The sequence below is a fragment of the Coturnix japonica genome, chromosome 7 (assembly GCF_001577835.2).
Source record: "Coturnix japonica isolate 7356 chromosome 7, Coturnix japonica 2.1, whole genome shotgun sequence".
NCBI lineage: Eukaryota > Metazoa > Chordata > Aves > Galliformes > Phasianidae > Coturnix > Coturnix japonica.
Window position 1 is genome coordinate 13,759,007 of NC_029522.1, and position 18,542 is coordinate 13,777,548.

The 18,542-nt window shown below is 37.4% G+C and overlaps 1 protein-coding gene across 13 annotated transcripts in view; it reads right to left on the reverse strand.

Annotated features, from left to right (window-relative positions):
• OSBPL6 (oxysterol binding protein like 6) overlaps positions 1-18,542 on the reverse strand; it is an 83,960-nt gene that overhangs the window by 46,711 nt on the left and 18,707 nt on the right. Inside the window, exon 2 of one of the 13 annotated variants that reach the window (XM_015868337.2) lies at positions 14,700-14,787. The exons of the other annotated variants lie outside the window; for them this stretch is intronic. The gene's annotated coding sequence lies outside the window, so the exon portion shown is untranslated. The remainder of the gene's footprint in view (positions 1-14,699; positions 14,788-18,542) is intronic. 13 annotated transcript variants of the gene reach the window in all.

Below are 18,542 nucleotides of genomic sequence, written 5' to 3' on the forward strand. Positions count from 1 at the left end.
TCTCCCAAATGTTTACTTCCTTTCCTTATTCTAATCAATACAAACACATTCTCACAGGAATAATGCATATGTTATCTCAAGAAGCCTCAAGGGAAAGGCTTAGGCAATTCACAGCCATTCTCACATAAAGTTTTACAACCTACTTCAAAGGGCAAATAACTCGCATTGCATGATATCACAACACTATCAAGTACCTCCTCAGTAGCCACACCCAAGATAGATATTCCTAAAGTACGGGAACCTATATCAAGCTGAAAAAAAAAACATTAGGAGGAAAGAGTGGCAGGGAAAACTTCTGTACTGACCACAACCTACCATCCATTCTCTGGAAAGGTCCTGGTTTCATGACTTTGATTCCTTTCAATCTAACGATATTTTATCTACCAATAAGTTTGCCCCCATTTTCCCCAGGCTGAGTCTGCTTTGCCCACAACAGCAATCTCTCCACCTTCATTTCGCGCCATATGCTTTTCCATCCTACCTCCTCCTCCCATCCCACTGAGCAGCTAACCAGCCTTAGATAAAAGCATTCCCTGGAATGATGCCCTCTGCTTGAAACTATCATCCATCTTCTCCATTGCTCTTTACCTAATTAGGAAACACAACACCCTTCTACAAACGCTGTTGTGACAGCACACCAAGAGTCTGCCCAGCACAGCTGGCTTTAGATGGGTGTGGAGAACAATGCTGTCAAGTACCATACTTAATGACATCAGGACAAAACACATTAACCAATGCTCAGAAATGATCATGGGCTCAAGAAATTATGACATGCTGAAGACACAGCTTTAACTTCTCCAGACACAACAGATGCCCATGCAAGACTTCTTCCTAAACCCAGATGAGACAGCTAAATAATTGCATTTCATCTTGCAGCCAGCAGTTTCAGAATACTACACTCTAACAAACACTCTTCTGCTGGAGTGAAATTCTATGACGACTTGTGACAGACTTCATGTTGTCATCTGGTTTTTGGCAGCACTGAAAAATTCACATTGTTCAAGAGCAGAATCTGAGCAGTATCATGGGTCTTTTGTAAGTCTTCAACAGAAATAGTGTCTAACAAACAAGTCACTTTAAAATGAAAAATATATAACACCTCTGCTTACTGTACTGCGGAAAGTGAAATAACCTCAATTTATTATTTTGTCAGTACTTTCGCAAACATGAAACTCATCCACATCCTATGGATTAATTTTCATCTCCATTAAGGAGTCTCCTGCAGCATTACAGACGCTGTACAACACCGTCAGAGCCTGCACAGAATGCCAATAGCACAGCTAGGAGGGCCTGGCTATTTCACCAGCCCATACAACATGAATAACTTTACAATCTTCCTGTTCCTCTCTGGTTGAAACACTCCTGCTGGAAGAGACAGCCTAAAAAATATGCTGGATCTGTTCCATCCATCTACAAGACAGAGGTTACAGGAAGTCACTAGGGCTCACTAACAATTTAACTGACTTATTAAATGTAAAATGGTATTACTAGTAACAGAAGGTATTTCCAGTTTGTACTTAGTTTTGCCACTCTAAGCAAATGACCTAAAGTCCTCTGTGACAGGCCTAGCAGTAGAGTCAGCAAGGATAGACTAAAGAGCTCCAGGAGAAATGCTTGTGTAGCTGATCCCAGGACCTCCTTACCGTCCAGCAAGCTTCCCCTGGTCCAGCCAAGGCTTGCTGGTTAATCAGGCAACAGAACTCCACCTGGGGCTGCAGGCACAGACCCAGCTGCCAGTTGTTTCACTGAAGTTGGCTGACTCTACAGCCAAGTCCCCAGGCACAGCAGAACTGGGCTCCCCTCTGCTCCCGCTCTGAGTCATCTTCTGCACCCTGCTCAGCTACCCTGCAGCCTCAAACACACACACAGAGACACACACCAAAACAAAGCCAACTTCCAGAGCTGCTGTAGTTTTTCACATTTTGCCACTCCTGTTTGCAGACTTCCATTTGCATTTGGTTAAAAATAAGGTTCACATACAATGGCACTACTGTGAATCTAGCATTTTTATATCATTTGTATGCAGCAAGACAAATACTAAACATTTTAAACATTCAGCATCAGGTCAAATTGACTTTTCTCAAGAAAATACAATTCACTAAAAAGCACTGAACTTTATCTTCATAGATGAAAGATGTTGGCTTTCCCTGCTCATTTCTGTACATTTGGCTCTAAGGAATAAATGAACAGCATTTGGGAAGGGAATTAACCAGCAGTTCAGTTTTAGAAATAAAAAATAAAGCTGCACAAGACATTTGTTTCAAACTTCAAAGTGAAAGCATAATGAAGTTACTCTCAGAGAGGCCTCTCCTTTCTGCCTAGCATGCCAGCAAATGCTGATCTAGCTGAACAGCATTTCCACATCCAACAAATGCATTGGGCAACTTTCAATCAAAGATGTGCACTGACAGCACCTCAAGACCTATACAATTTTCCTACAAATCAAAACACAGATGCTAAAAGTTAGAAATAGCAGAACAAAGAAATAATCCCAGTTCAAAAGCTGTGCAGAACAGTCAAGTTACGAAACAGCTAAAAGGACAAATTTTCATTCACTTTCAGCCATGAGGTCACTGAAAAATTGTTTAGCAGAAAAGCCTTTGGGCAAATGAAAACCAAATGCTTTTTAAAAACATCTGATCTTCACTCATTTGACACATGGAAACATTTATATTTAGCTTTGGCACAGGAGGTTGGCGATCTGGCACTTTAAGTGTGTTTTTAAGGCTTTCATGAAGCGTAGGTGCTGTTGTAAGTAGCAAATGCAAAGCGAGCAAGTGGTACTCAGCAGAAACAGTTCCGTACTCATTAGGATTGAAATGCTTTTTTTTTTTTTAAAGGTATTAAAGCCAAATAAAACAGCGGTGTACATCTGAGCCAAACTCCTCAGTGGTTCTGTGGCATTCCCCAAGCAGCTGGAGCCCAAAACTAACCAGCAGCTCTCTCAAACCACAATGATTTATCAATTGCTGTCCCTCATAAAGCAGCACAACACTAAAATATCCTCTTCATACTTAAAAGAAGCAAACATTGCTTCTTCCCCTATTTAACAGCAGCAATAACAGGGGGGAAAAAAAATAAAAAATTGCTATTACTTCCACATAGAAATTTCTGATTGAGGAGCAATTCAGGGTCAAAAGTAAGATATCTGAGAAAACAAGCACTATAAGCACAACAATAATATTAATGTGAATTAGCAAAAGCTAGCACTGAGGTTTCTGCACATTGAATTTGGATTCTGTTTTTCTCCATTGCTAAGAGAATATCTTCCAATTTTGGCTTAAAATTTGGGTAATACATCTTTTACAGAGCATGGAAGAAGGAACAGATATAGTGAAACTGATTTAAAGAGATGCTCGTCTCTCTCTAACTAAGATTGAAGCAAACAATTATAAATCTAATTTTTGGTTCACCAATTCAATTTACCAAAATGAAACTAACGTTTCCGAGGCATTTTTCACTTTTTCCCACATCCATCACCAGCAATTTTGCTATTGGTTTCACTGGAAACACAGACAAGCTACATAGTACTGTGGTAGAATAGTTCTATATTTCAAAATAAATAAATAAATAAATAAAACTGAACATTAAAAATTAACACTGTTAGGATCTTTCCCAAAAAGGTTGTGGATGCCACATCCTTGCAGGCATTCAAGGCCAGGTTGGATGGGGCCCTGGGCAGTGTGGTCTAGTACTAGATATGGAGGCTGGTAGGAAAAAAAAAAAAAAAATGTACAAATAGATGACTTGCACAAATATAGAGCTATAAATAAACCTGCACCTCACATTAATGGAAGTTTTCAATGGGTACTCCAAATGAAATCTTCATTCAAAAAACAGACTTCTTCCACAAATGCATTGTTGTTTCTCACTGGCTCTTTGTGTCGTCTGATTGAGATTCTTTTCTGCTAAAATGCCCAGAATGTCTTTTAGATGGTTTAATAACCTATGCACTATTGGCATAATTTGAGAACACTGCCTCTGAACATAAGTGAACTAAAAATATGCAGATGTTGCTGGCATTCCTCCAACCAAAGCATCTTCACACCAATGTGTTGACATGGGGTTTTTCTTAGAGAAGGTTCTGTGCATAGAACAGCTTACTCTGTACTCCAGCATCGGGCTACCCCTGTTGCCACATTATGAGGGATGCACAACAGCACATCCCCCTGACCACTGATTTCTATGCAGGAAAATCCTAACCACACTCCTGCTGCAAACATAAGAATGTAATAGAAATAATTTATCTCAACACTGTAGCAATTTCATAGACCGTTAATGGGAAATAAGCCATTTTTCTCTCTTCCCCTCTCTCTATAAAACTGCAAATCAATCACTTTACAGCTCCTATATGAGAATCAGCCACATGAGCATTTATGATTCAGCTGGGTGAGACAAGCTCTGAAGCATGCCCCATGCATACAGCAACAGAGAATGAAAAAACAACATAAAATCTGATCGATTCAGCTCAAAGAAGTTGATAGATGAGCAAACAGACCACAGAAGTAATCTAGCAAACAATTCTGTAGATGAGAATTTAACAGCTGGCTTTGGCATTAAGCAGAGATAACCTGAAGATAGAGCCTATGCTACTGCTTAGTTATACAAACTATTGATCTTTAGCCAAACACTGAGCAAAAATTACTGTCAGATCTTGCAGCTCCCATTCACCCATCTGGCAAAGGATTGTCACCAGACTGCCATCACTGCAGAAACATTGTTGCTTCTGATAACATCAGAAATAGCTGCTCGGAATTCGGGGTTTGCTACATTTCAATGTCCTGTTAAAAATGTTTCATTTAAAATAAAAAAAAAAACAAAACCTCTACTACTTTCCTAACAGAATTATCCCTTCAGATTATCACTTTTTAGGAAATAGTTTCACCCAACTAATTTTTAGATATGTTTTACTTACAGGTTCTGTCAGAAATCATAATGATCCAATTCTGGATTCGGGAGAATTACTGACAGAATTTTGCATGTTTACAGAATGGGGGGAAAAAAGAAAAAGCATGACTTTTTTAATCCAGAAATTCAGTAATCCCTATTGTTTAAAATCACTTTCCCACTCCCCCTCCCCCTTTTTTTTTAAAGTACAGTTTCAATAGCAGAAATGCTCCAGTAATAACTTTCAAGGCTAATATCAAGCTTAGTTATAAAAAACAAAAAAAAAAATAAATCACATCCTGACTTTCTGACTAGTGAATTTTAAACCTCAGATAGTTATTAACACAACACTGCTGATCTAAGGGAACACTGGTCATTTTTAGGTGCAATATTTGTGAGCCGGCACAAATGAAGTGCTACAAGAGAAGTTAGAAGTCATTTTGCACTATGTGCTTTTTAAGACAGAAGTTATTAGAATTCATATGGCTACATTTCCATCAGCTCATTCAAGTAATTTAAAAGTTGCCCATTTGAGGACCAAATAGGAAATGAACATCTAGTTTCCTGACACCAGACAAAAGCAGTTACTACCCATTTTCACATGCGATTTCCTGCAAACTCTTCCTAGATCACAATTTTAATTGGCCAAGGTACAATGTTTAAGCATAAAGCCTAAACCTGTACTACTGCTCTTAATTACAGTACCACCTCTTCTTGACTGATACTCAGGAATGCAGCCAAAGTAATGGAAAAATGATAAAAATTCCATAGCAGCTACATTTCACAGCTCTACATTTGACATCCTCTCAATAAGTATACATTGAAAGAATTATGTAAAAATTAAAATGAATTAACATGGCATTTCCCAATTGGTGACTGTTCTTATTAAGTGTCCTCAGGTTTTGGGAATGTCTTACTGTGAAGGATCACTGGAGTTTTTGTATGTTTTATATGGAGTTCTGCTTGCTTTCATAGTCTTTCTCACTTAAAACACTTATGCCACACTGCTCCACCAGCAACCATCTCTCTCTTAGATGTTCTTACTTTAATGCCATTCTCTAATGGCACTTGCTCTCCCAGCACCTCACACCTGGTATGATTTAACACCAACATATAATTTTTTTCAGAGTGGTACTTGCATGCATATGTCAGTAAAATACACCATTTTGACAGACTTCATTAAATAGATGGATGAGGTCAAACAACAGATAACCAGATGCAGACAAGAAGAGGTCAGTATGGCATCTGCCTTTCCTATTTTCTGCTTGCCGACACAATTAAGCATTTTCCACCCTCCTCAATTCCCTGAAGTAAACATGGCAATTAGTGGCATTTCAGCATTCCAAACCCCCAGCTTTGAAGATAATTTCAAAATATGCCTTCACCTCATACCCAGCCTCTGAGGATTGCTTCAATAGCTGAAATGACTGTAGGATTATGATTAGGACTTCTGTTGTTTTTCATTTCTCAGGTTGTCAATATAATAGAATATTGATTTGCATGGCATTGAAATTTCTGGCATGATACAAAGGCAACATATTGACCTGTGTTCTCTATGTTTGTAATAGACTGCTGTGAGCAGAGTTATAAGCATGTATTTATACATAGAAATACATAAACACAGTGCACCATATCCCAGTTTGATAAAAACAGGAAAAATTAAATGCTACATATTATAATCCTTTTGATACGATGTATGATTCGAACACTCTTTAAGAAACATCAGAAAAAACAAAAATGCCACACACTGTCCCATTCTTCCATCTCATTTTTAAACAAAACGTATTGAAGGATTTTTGTTCCTATGGAAAATTATCAAGGAATGAATTTTTTTTTTTAGGCTTTTTATATAAACATTGAAAGAGACTGAAATTTGTAAGCAAAACTCAGAAAATGCTCTCATGTACTCTGCGCTTTTTATAGATAAAAAACGCAGTTTTCAATGAATTCTTTCTTTAAAAAAACCTCATTAACAAATGGACAAAAATAGTGAGCAAGAACAGTTTATTTTAGTAGTGATTTCTGATTTTATTATATTTTTAAATTTTAAATTCCATGCAAATTAGTCAAAGCAAGAACACTTTAGAAGGTGAAAGACACTGTTTGCTTTTAAACACAATTTTCAATTGGGCAGTTATCTCAAGCAAAGAGCTTGATTTCCTTTATGAAAGAACTACAAACGTGTTAAGCAAAATGCTTCTGAGCCACCAGAGCGTAGGAGAGCGATACATGCTTGTGGTGCTTGAAATTCATGTCTGGGTGCACTTTACCATCCATGTTTTATAAGCCTCTCATTTATCTGCATGTTGTATTTCCACTGCCTCATCACCTTTACATTTTTGCTGCATGTTTCTAATCTACCACACAAAATTTGGATTTCTAAGTCTCAAAACAAGGTAAAAATTGAATTTCGAACTGTGTATCATCAAATGTATCACAGGTGATCAGAGCTGCACAGGATAATACAGTTAGTAGGTTATGTATAAACTGGGAAACATCAAGAAGGACGAGGCTGAATTACCTCTGTGACTGCTACTAAATCACTGTGTCCAGCTCTGCTGCCAACATCTCAAAAACAATCACAAATCAGTTCAAGAGAGAACCATGAGCATGACGACAGGAATGACAAATACTGCTGCTAATTACTGAAATAGTTTACAGAGATCAATATATTTTGTCAAAGAGAAGATTGAAGGGTCCTTGCATGACAATCTTTAGCCCACTACATAGGGAAAAACTGTTAGTAAAATTCTTCACAGAAGGTTTATTAAAATCTAGAGGGACCAAAAAAGAAGGTAGGGGACGGAACTAAATATATGCAGGTTAGAAATAAGGCAAAGATATATAACAGAAAAATAATCACTAATAAAATACACTGAAAATTACAATAGGTGTTCATCAGGCATTTTTAGATCAAGAAGGATACACTTTTTCAATTTTGTTTTCAGTATTTTCTATATGCTTCCAAGCTGCAACACCACTAATTTGGAAGAACAATTTAATCCAGAGAAGTCTGATTCCTCTATTCCTTGGTGTGAGGTCAGGCTAGGTCACAACACACAGAGATCAAACCACGAAAAGAAAAACAGAGAAAGAAACTAAAAGGAATAAAATTCTCTCTTAATCCTTCTCTTTGGTGCACTCTAATAATCTCTCCAATTGAAGTACTACAATTTTATCTTCACATGCCTCTAGGCATTTACTGTATCTGATCTTTTATATGAATCAACATTAGTTGATCTTAAAGGCTAGATAAATATACATTCCAATAATTGCATATTTGTTGTGCTCATATTTGAATTTCTTAGTACTTAAAATACATACATACATATATATATATATATATATTAAAATACATACATACATATATATATATATATATACACACATACACACATACACACACACACATCTTACTGACACACATTTAAAGCAAAAAGTTCGTGGAAGGGACATCTTTATCTCATTAGTACCTGAATTTCTTTATGACTAATTCAGCAATGATTCCAATAGAGAAACAGAAAGGAAAAATGAACTGTTATAGGTTATGCCAATACAGTATCAAAAACATCTTCAGCACTTCACAAAACTATTAGGACCCACGGTGAGGCTGAAAATATCCTGAAATGGAATAATTGCTTTTGAAGCTTCTGCAAACTTCAAAATACATTGACTGGAAATTCAAACAAACTCAGGAACAAGTGGGTTGCTCAAAAGTAGCTTCCTGACAGATGAAATCAGTCACAAAAGAAATCACAAAAAACTTCCCTCTTTATAGAATTCTCCTGACTCTTCCATAATGGAAGGCAGAATATTCTCTATCATCACACTGTTATAAAGCCCAGCACACATCAATAGTTAAACACGCTTAGTTCTTTCTGCTTTTGAAACAATAATAAACAAACACTCAGCTACACTGACAGAAAACATAGTGACAAAACACTCAAAAGTAACAACTGCTATAACAGGAACTCTACCTCCAACATTATTAGTAATTTCAGTTGAAATTACACTACACTAAATTGCTTCCGTCTGCATATGAAGATTGATCTAATATGGGAATAAAATACCCTCAGGCACCATTCACATAGAAAATACCTCTACACTCCTGGAATATTCTCATCATGGAAAGGCTGTATGTTGTCCACTAGCTACCAATTTCAAAAAAATATTATAATAGAAAACTACTTCAAATGCCTATCAATTACACATAGGTTATAAAATTAGAAAAGACTACTGTGGCCGCCCTAACATAAATCGAGTCATGGAAATTTTGCAGATTAGTTCATATTAGAAATATGTTATATAACAGCATCCAGTGGCAGAGTGCAACCACAAATGATTTCCCTGCATTAACTACATGCACACCACTTGTCCTTTAAAAAAATTCAAACTGTGACCAAGGGACTTTAATAAAACCTGGCTTTTACATGGAAGAGCTGCTTCTTTACACAAAAAGGTTTTGTAAGGCTTAAAGTAACACCAGCAACAATATCAGCAACCAAAACAATGCTTTTCATCTGTAGCTCTCAAAAGCATTTTAAGGAGTTTAATTTTAGAACGGAGTCAAACCAGCCACAGCAGATGCAGAGTTTGCATGTTGCCATCAATTCTCACAAAGTCCACATTAATGATCTGAAATAACAGTTCCATTCAAACCTCTAAATGGAAAGTGTCTGCCAATTATACACAACACTGTTTGTCATTGTGCCCTAGATGAATATTTACTGAGACCTAACACATTTTCTTTTGTGTCCAAATGCAAGACTCCCAGACTGATCTCAGGAGAAAAATTCAAACTGCCTAATTTCTAATTTCAATACAATTTTAAAGAGGTCCAGGATAATCATTCAGTTTCATCAGTAAAAAACAGATTTATTTCTTTTAGAAATTAAAAAAAAAAACAAAAACATTTTTCAGAGTTGCATCTAACTTGCTAATGTTGTCAGCAAGTAACTATCAATGCTATCAACAAATACAAGGATAGTATTTGTTACAATTTACGAAATATACTTAACTAAAACCACCACAAAAGTGTTCCATATTCAGTTACTAATTTAAGCTTGATCTAGCAGTTTCTTAGAACAGAAGAAATACAATTTTTTTTAAAGGAACCATTGTAACTTCAAAGGTACATTTATGTATGGTGATAAGAACACTTGATAAACAATTTTAAAACCACTCAGATGATATAAGGTGAATTTAAACTTTTTAAAAATAGGTCCCACATAAGATGATACATTGCTCTTCCATCTGTAAATGCCACTGCTTCATACTTCAGGTTTGTGGAAGTAGATGCCATTAGGGACCTTTCAGAGAGAAACCCATAGCAAAGTTTGGCATGCATCACAGAAGTTGGAAGGAGAAAACCTGGGAAAATTAGTTTCTGTGGATGAAATTAGGTGCATGGATTATTGCAGAAAAAAATTACTTCCATTTTTTTTCCTGAGCTCACACAAGTGCCTCAAGTCAGTCAGCTGCTAACCAACCATGAGCAGTCCCACACAAAGTTCAGTTATCCAGACCACACTTCAGCATTCTAGCTTCTGACAGGCCCTAACATCCTTCCCAGCAAAAAAGAAAGTCTTGAAGAAACTGATTAAGTTAATCTACAGTACTGGAAGAGAGCTGTTGGGTAGTCCTGACCATCTCCCTCCAATCAGCTGGCCAAGATGAACCATCAACCATGAGCCATGCAACATCTTCTCATCAACCATCACACCTCGCCCAATCCATAAAGGAAATGCAAGATGCAGGTAGCATCAAGAAAGAACTTAGAAGAAATATTCTGTTTCAAATCAAATTAGCCTTGAGAAAAGATGACTGAGAGGGGATCTAATCCAGGTTTATAAATATCTGAGGTGTGGGGGCCATAGTGGTGAGGCCAGTCTCTTTTCAGTGGTACGTGGAGACAGGACAAGGGGAAATGGACATAAGCTGGAACAAAGGAAGTTCTGCTTGAATGTGCACAAGAGCATCTTTACAGTGAGGGTGACAGAGCACTGGAACAGGCTGCCCAGGGTGGTTGTGGAGTCTCCTTCTCTGGAGATATTCTAGTCCTGCTTGGATGCCTACAGGTGCAACCTGGTGAACCTGCTTTGGCAGGGGGGTTGGACTCAATCTCTCGAGGTCCCTTCCACCCCCTACAATTCTGTGATATAGCTGAAAACTTGGTGTGTTCTACAATAACACCACACTCTTTAATGCTTAGGAACATCAGCAAAGTAACAATTTCTTGACCGTTTGGTCTCTTCTGTTTTCTGCTTTATAATAGTTACTGTTATATCAAATGCACGGAAATGCGTAAAAAGCCATGTAACATAGCAATGAACTACATAGCTTTCTCCTAACTCAAAAAATTCAATATTTCCTGCATGTGACATAACACAGGATTAACCAAGTACCACTGGTCTACAGTGGAAGCCTAAACCTGTTGCCATTTTGGCCCATGGAAAGATGAGTATGTCAGAATCAAGCAGTTGGCAATGTTCCTGCTTTTTGCTAATGAAAAAGTGATTTCATTTTTTTGTTGCTGTTGTGATATAAATACTATTAATCTCTTTATCAAAGAACCGCAAATAGAAGTAGAAAGTTAGGAAACACTGAAGGTGTAAAAAATATCTGCAGAAATAGAATTATGGCTAGTTTGTCATTACATATATATTTTAAACACATACTGCACCAAAAAAAGTATTAAAATACTTTAAAAAAAAACAAAAACACACAAAAACAACTTTAAATGGTTCATTGCATTTGAAATGAAATACTTGTTTACTGCTCTCCTGTTTAATCTTCCTGACTAAAGATTAATCTGATGTCCCCTCATCTGCAAGTTCAGATGTTGCCAAGAAAAGGAACATTTCAGCAAAAGCACTTTCCCTGAATGGCCATGCCATCTTGAACAGGATTAGGGGTCACTTCCATCCACACATTCTGGCTGACACCACACCATACACTGCTGTATGTCCTTTTGCTATATATGGCACATAAAACAATTACCTACCAGTCTTTCCATTGCCAACTCATTTTGTCATACTTTAAATAGAAAAAAAAAAAAAAAAAAAAAAGCAATAAAATACTTGCATACTTGTAAATAGGCAAAATTAACCACATAGGAAAAACATTCAAGTAGGGAGCTGCTGCTGGAGTCTCTCCAAAAATCCCAGAGGAACTGCAGGGATAGCCAACAGCAAGGATGTTTGCAAGGATGGTCATTAGGTTTCCCCAGCCTCTGGTGGCAATGCTGCACACATGTTTTCTGTTTGGTATCAGAAGTGCTGGCTGAAGGGCTCATGTAAAGTGCTCACATGGCAGAGCAGCCCATTAGAACTAAGGGGCACTGAGAAATTTTCATACTCATTGGTTACAGTAAGTCAACACTAAGGATCCCGACTGGAAAAGCATCTTTTAATATTGGGAGTTGCCTTGTGTAATGGGCCTACAAACACACCACGAGAAGAGAGCTCATTTCCAAAATGTAGTTTGAAGAACCCTGTTTTTAACTGAGCAATTTAGAAAGAAAAAAAAAAAAAAAAAAGATCCTAAACAAGCTGTAAAATGCCTCACCTCTGTGTCAAACAAAAGAAAGAAAAAAAAAAGCAAGAAAAGCAGTCCAACCTAAATTTAGCAAGTAGCAAATAACTGTAAATTAGACCTTTGCCTTCTGACCGGAAAGCAACTACAAGCCAAGCTGCATCTGCAAAGAGGACGAAGGCAGCATGACTTTGCAGTATTCTAATCTTGTGCAGCAGTTCCTGAGATTCCGAGCCTGCTCAAGAAGAAAAATGGCTCATAATTCTGTGAGGGGATCGTAATGGAAAAACAGGCTTAGAAGTACTTCAAAGGTGTAAAATTTTCTACATACTAGAAGCACCAAAAGAAATCTCAAAAATTACCATGCAGCTGCCGTCTCAAACAGCCTGAGTAAAACGCTTGCTATCCTGTATAGACAGGGTGGTTTGTGTGCCAGTAACCCAATGCATGGCTGTAGAAGTGCCAAATACTCTCAGCACAGAACCAACCAGCCTGCAACATTCTGTCCCAAACAAAACCTAGTAGAATATGGACCCAGTTCATTTTCTCGCGTTTGCAGCAACCTACCAGAATCTTTTACAATCAGGGAGCATTTGAGGAACAATAAAAGGCAGCAGCTTTGCACTCAAGTCCACAAATAGTTTGCAACAATGCGAAGCATTTCCAATTTGTGTAACAGGGAGACAAATGAAAAAAGCAATTTCCTAAGGCCCTACAGCAACAGCTGAAAATGTATCATTAAAAAAAGCCTTCCTACGTGTTTATCCAATGCTGACGTATATCTGATTTGTAAGTGACCAACTGCAACCCCAGCATTGTGCTGGAAATAAATAATAATAAATAGAAATAGATGTTAGATTTGTCATAACATTCTCTCCAGACTCCTCTGATTTCTCAACTTCTGGAACCTTTGCCTCAGCGCTCCCACAAAGTTTCAGAACAGGGCATGAGCATCTCACTGAATATCTGTCATTTGCTTTCTACTGAACAGCCTCACCTGTGGTTGTTTCCTTTACTTTCTATCACCCATCTCAATCTCCACTGAAAGGAAATATATATATATGACAACTGAACCAACATCTGTATTTTGTGCTGCAAGGAGACATTAGTTTTGCAATAGTTATATTAATACATATCATAGATTTCAACCAAAACAATCTCAACCAACTAAACATTGATCTGTGCAACTAACATTTCAAAATAAACTTGAATGGTAACTCCAGACATCTCAAACTATGAATTGACTTGCAAGGACACTGAAACCTACTGCCCCGAACTCATCATATACATGTTTTCACAAGCACAGTTCCAAAGTGTTTTACTTTATCAGGGCAGAAGGAAATGATGGCATTTGGAACACAGACTACAGAAAGACAAGCATGCACATACATTTCTTTTTGCCAGACTCAATAAAATAAAAAGGGATCTAATATATATAAATATATAGAGAGAGATAGGTATTTTTAAATAATTATGTCACATTTCAGTTGGGTATTTCCCTAACATACTATATGCCCTACATTAGAGATGCTGTTATTAACTGACTACTTCTAAATATAGTCTTTCTTCCACAGCACAGGAACGTAAAGTCAGAGTGTGTAACAACGCCACATACACAGGGCAACACTAAGATGAAGATTTCTTCAGTATTGGGGAAGCTGTAACTGAACATTAGGCTTTGTCATGGCCTAGAAAGGTACTTCTAGGATTATTCTTGTCTGCTATATTACAGTGTTGCACTGCACACTAACATGACATTAACAGGTTGTGTTTGTCACTGTGTTCTGTAAAAGGAAAAAAAAAAAAAGTTTTTCACCCCTTCACTCCGCACAATAAAACTGTCCTGTCTGAAATGCCATTCCTGGCACTAAGACATTAGGCTGAGCTCTGCCACCAACTCCCAGAGCACACCTCAACAAGAAATAAGATACCAAAACCACTTGTGCTTTTTATACAAGCCTGTTTTGCCAGACCATAATTTTGCATAGAGACTTAAATAAAAGTCCTATTTTTATCTTCAGATCTAAATATATTATTTTTTCCCCACAATTACAGTTTACTACACAATAGGATGAAGAGCTTTCATATTAATTATAGTAATTCTATGTTGTGGCTATTTTCTTAACCAAGACATTTCAGCCTACAGCAATTACTCTTATGAACCTAATCTTCCTGTATCAGCCACGTGCCGATAACACAATATTTACCATAAACCATATTATTCCACAAGCCAAACAATCAAAGACTAAGGATGTCACGGAGACCACAGCAACATTTACCTGCTAGTGATGGCTGTCAGATTCCCTAGTCACGTCCATTAGACTTAGTGATGAAGTACAAAGAAACGGCACAACACGTACACAAGGGCTGCAAGATTCAAATATAAAAGGAATCTGAGGAAAGTTTTCAGTGATCAAAATTTTCACTAGAGAACTTTCCAAAACATAAATTTGAATCCAGCCCCTTAAGGGATAGTAAATGCTCAAAGAAATGCAACTTACAATAAAAGACACAGTACCTGTATGATCAAAACTATGTTAAGCTTTCTTTTACAGTCTCAGCACAGCAAAACTGAATGATGAAATGCTGACATTGCAGATTGTGTTCTTGAGATGCTCAAAACAGGATAGGGAGGGACAAAGTTGGAGAACATGAACCTGCTCCACCACAAGGACTGTGCTTTTGTATAGTCCATGTATCAAAGCAAAAGGGTTGTCCCATTTCTGTTGCCTCTCTCTTCCCCTACCACCATCTTTATGTATTTGTGTGGTGGCTGTCACTTCACAATCCTCAGGACAATAAATTTGAAAGGCAACAGTTCAAAGATCTTTAGAACATTAGAGTAACCTATCACACACTGTACTTTGTAAGTCAACTATTTCTGGTTGGTTATACAACAAGACTTCTTTCAAAAACATTTAACTAAAGCATTTATTTGTTATCAGGTTGAGAGTAGCTTTCATTAATCTGAGATTTTTTTTTTTAAAGGATGTTTTTCTTCATTACATCATCCACTAGACAAATAAAAGTGTAAAGAAATGAGGTGCTAAAAGATTCTCACATCCAGACTTCCAACATTCCATATTTTTATTCTGTTCTGGCTTTCAGTACTGTTTCAAAGCCAAACTTCTTCATAGACCTGTTCTTTTTTCCTCTGCCTGAGTCAGAAATGACTCATCACTTAAGTTATGATGAAGTGTTCAAAAGATGGTACATTTAATCATAAGGACTAGAGTCAAAGTCTTGAGGTATCCCTTCCTATAAGGGCCTTCTATCTACAAACAAATTATCTGTTCCATATATATATATGGAACATAAATAAGTATATATATATATAAATTGAACTTAGAACTCTTTCCTTTAAAGCCTCTGCTTATGACCCTATTAGAGAAAATGGGGAGGGATGGAACCAACCTCCCCAAATTGAGTGTGGGAACAAACAAAACGGACTGCAAAAAAAAAAATACAAAAACATATATATACACAAAAATAAATATAAATCTACATATGCACACACAAATCCTTACATTGAGCTGATCACAACGCATCCCAATAAACAGCACTCACAAACTCGAAACCAAATCTATTACATTTTGCCTATAAGGAAAGGTGGGTTATAAACAGAATTATCTAAGTAGTCCACATCTATTTACATATCAGTTCTGCTTTTTTTGGCCTAATCCCTATGCATTTTGCACACCATCTATGTTATAATCCTCATCTGCTTAGCCACTGCATAGACCTGCCTGAACAAGCTGACAAGAGAAGTGGTAGTTGAAGTGTGTGTTCCCAACCACACATTCCAGTTCCTGACCATCTGGGAAGAATGAAACTACTACTACCATTCAGAACAGGGTTGGGGAAATCAGGGGGCTCAAAGCAGCACAGAGAAATGGAAGAACAGAGCATAGGAAGGCAGTCATCATGCCATCCCCTCTATATATTTCACTGCAATTGAGGAATTAACCAAGCATTTCCTCTTAACAGAAAAACCACACACACAGATATTAATTGCTACTCCAAGAGAAACAAAAATTGTTTGCAATTACATTTCTGTTGACATGGATAACTAAAATGGAAATTTATTAAGTTTATTAATATATTACTAAGACAAAAATATCTACGTTTTGCTGTTTTGCTCTACAGATGTGTTTCATCGAATTTTAGTGAGAGAACAAACTACCTCTCTTCTGACTGTTGTTGAGAGGTAACTGTTTGTACACCTCCAAGTACCCAAACAGAACTTATCTAGCATGCAGAGAAGAAAACAGTGCAACACATTCAGTTTCCATCAGGTGCAGCAGCCTAACAAAAAACACCTTATCTGTGGTATGCCTGGAATTATCTCAAACACTTGCAAGATAAGGCCACTGCCATGACAATGGGCTAAAGGCTGGAGATATAGTTGGAGGATGGAGCAGTCTGGAGACAGAATGGCCTTGCTCTGTCCAGAACTCCTGTTTGTTGATGAAGAGACACGTTAACAGCAAACCCTCTAAATCTAACAGGCATGAAAGGATGCCCAAAATAAGCCCTGAGAGACTTTCTCAGAGACAGAGGACCCCCTCATTTGCTAGACCAATGCTGGAATGCAGACTGGTGATCCCTTTCTCTGTCTCTTTCTTCCCCACCTCTACTCCATCTTTTTATTTCTTTCTTTTTCCTTCATAAAGCTGCTTAGTAGCACAAGGCTAAATTCATTTTCTTATCAAGTCACACAGTTCAGGTGTACAGCTTAGATTGATACAACTGTACGAGTGCCAACACTTAAGGTAATTGTAGTACAAATTCTCATTAAAATTGGTAATTGTATTTGGACCTTGAGTGTCAGTTTCACCTTAACCTAACGGGGAGGAAGGGGGGAAATTAATCTTGTCACCACTCCCTCCCTTCACAGACAGCACAAAAAAAAAGTACTTTTTATCCTTATGTTGAGAAAAGAGAAATAAGAGGCAGAAATTAGAGGAATAGAAGATATTTTATAACAGTTCCTAAACTTGCACATTTTACCATGCTTATATATTAGATTAAGCCCAAGAAATATTTATCATTTTATTCATAAAAAGAATACTAGCAATCTCCTATGTAGCAAAGCTTACATGCCCATAACAAATGCCAGAGCTGTAACTCAAAGCCCCCACAAGAGTTTAAGACTAGGATCCAGTCAAAACCAGAGTAACAGCAAACATTACCCTTCAGTAACACCAGTTAGCAGCCTAGCATGTCCAAAAATGCATGTACTGGCCTTACCAACAGAGTCAGTAACAGCTTTCCCATCACAGAAGCCACTTTGACAATAGTCACATTCTTCCCTAAAAGCCCCTGGGGAGCAACAGAACTGAGGGATACAGGTTTGCCTTACCCTCCCCTCCTACAAGCCAGTAAAGACAGAAGAGCCTGCAACTGACTCACTGTTCACGCTCCACAGTGCCAATGCAGGAAATGTTCTGCAATGTCCTAAGAGCACACAAAAATTACAGCAATAATGAGTCTATCTTGAACATCCCGAAATATTAATATTTTAGTGTTACACTATTCACTCACTTGGTAGGCTTAAAACTTTAGCAAGAGCCAATGATTATATAAACACTTTTGTTCAAATACATCACAACACCAAACATAAGAATTAGTATCAAAATGATAATTCTGGCTGAGATTATTTAATGAATATTTTAAAACAAGTGTTGAGGAAGTTAACAAAAACAAGCAAACAAAAAACCCAACTACACAACATTGGTACACATTGTCATCTTGAAGTACAGCCAAAGGCTATAGTAGGCATAGGACAAAAGGAACAAGACTGCTCTCCCAGAATCAACCAGCATCAATAGAAATGCCAGCATGTCCTGAAAACCTGTTGTGAAAACAAATTCTTTTCTCACTGAGACCTACCCCACACAATGAACAAACCCATTCTTACAGGATGCATCACTTACAAAGCAAGCACATTAAGAATAAAACAGTGTTATTAAATAATTGTTCTTTGAAAGAAAAAAAAGAGGGACAAAACCAGTTCCCAGTAACTTAGGAGCGGCACAGTGTCTCATGTGGTGGTATTTATCCATCCCTACTGGGAACAGCACAGCTAGGTGACCAGATGTTTTCTTACAGCTGCTTTACCC